This window comes from Gallus gallus, chromosome 3, assembly GCF_016699485.2.
Source record: "Gallus gallus isolate bGalGal1 chromosome 3, bGalGal1.mat.broiler.GRCg7b, whole genome shotgun sequence".
Classification (NCBI taxonomy): Eukaryota; Metazoa; Chordata; class Aves; order Galliformes; family Phasianidae; genus Gallus; species Gallus gallus.
This window is the reverse complement of record NC_052534.1, coordinates 66,934,882-66,936,121: the sequence shown is the minus strand read 5'-3', so window position 1 is coordinate 66,936,121 and position 1,240 is coordinate 66,934,882. Positions and strand designations below refer to the sequence as shown.

The 1,240-nt window shown below is 60.2% G+C and overlaps 1 protein-coding gene and 1 long non-coding RNA gene across 2 annotated transcripts in view; one reads left to right on the top strand and one right to left on the bottom strand.

The window, feature by feature from the left end:
- Positions 1-1,227, bottom strand: part of LOC107053085 — a 32,871-nt gene extending 31,644 nt beyond the window's left edge. Inside the window, exon 1 of the long non-coding RNA XR_001466054.4 lies at positions 593-1,227. This is a non-coding gene — a long non-coding RNA (uncharacterized LOC107053085). The remainder of the gene's footprint in view (positions 1-592) is intronic.
- Positions 1-1,240, top strand: part of ARMC2 (armadillo repeat containing 2) — a 95,314-nt gene that overhangs the window by 216 nt on the left and 93,858 nt on the right. Inside the window, exon 2 of the mRNA XM_046939605.1 lies at positions 234-526. The gene's annotated coding sequence lies outside the window, so the exon portion shown is untranslated. The remainder of the gene's footprint in view (positions 1-233; positions 527-1,240) is intronic.

Genomic DNA, 1,240 nt, shown 5'->3' with positions numbered 1-1,240 from the left:
GTAAGGGGGAGGAGGAAACAGAAATATGAGGGGGGGGGGGGGGGGGGGGGGGGGGGGAGGCAGGAGGATTTCTCATTGCAGGCTCCCCTTTCCCACAGAAAAAGAAACCGTAACACAAACTTCATTATATCCCCAAGACATAAATGGCATGCACTTCAGATTTCTGATTTCAAGGGTATTTCTGGGGGGTGTTCTTCAGATTTTTATTTTTATTATTATTATTATTTTACCAGGGCCTCTCCAGTGTATTCACAGCTTTTCCTACAATAATGCTTCTGGTCGCAGAGAAATTTTTATCTCTGAAAAACATCTCCCCACAGAACCGTGACGTAAGCCCTGCTCTCGGTTTGGGGATGGAGGGGGAGACGAGCAGTGAGGCACAAAGTTCAGCATCTCCTCCTGCGGCACAGCACAGCCAGAATCCATGATGAAATCCCCAACTGCCTCAGCCCCGCTCTGCTCGCTGCCTTACGAGGTGCACACTGAGAAATCTGGGACGTTTAGGCAGTGTGTGAAGACACCGTGGGTATGGGGATGAGGCAAGCCACAGAAATGCGGAGGGAGAAGCAGGAAGGAGAAATGTTTTACGCACTGCTGTGCCGGCAGGGCAGACACTCTCCCTGGGAGCCCGCTACCAGCCAGGCGGGCGGGATCCTCTCCACAGCCCTCAGCGCGGGGCCCGGCGCAGCGCTCGGCCCTCAGGGCGGGCTCCGCGGGCGCTCCTCTCACGGCGGCGGGAAGGGCGGGAAGGGGCCGCCGTGCCTCCCGCTTCCGGCGGCTCCCACAGCGGCGTTACCTCCTCGGCTGCGGCTGCCGGGCAGCCCGTCCCGGCCCGCTCCGGCTCAGGGCGGCGGAGCTCCCCGGCGGCCGCAGGCGTCCTCCGTGGCCGCTCATCAGCCCCGTGAGCTTCCCTCGGCGCGAGGTGGGGCGGGGGGGAAGCCACGGACGCGGCTGCCGTGTCCCCACGCACAAAATCTCTGCTGCCAACAGACCCACTCCCATCCTCCCTTCGCGAGCGGGAGAAAAAAAAAAAAAAAAAAAAGTTAAACGGAAAAAAAAAAAGGTGGGGGTGGGAGGACGTGGGGAAGGATTAAGGGAAAGGAGGAAAAAAAAAAAAAAACAACAACAACCCGCTTCCCGCCCGCGGCTGCCGCACCGGCGGGCGGGCGGCGTGCCGGGCGCACCTGACAGCCCGCGCCCCGCGCTGTATTTCCCTCCCTTAGCGACAGGGGAGGCGCGC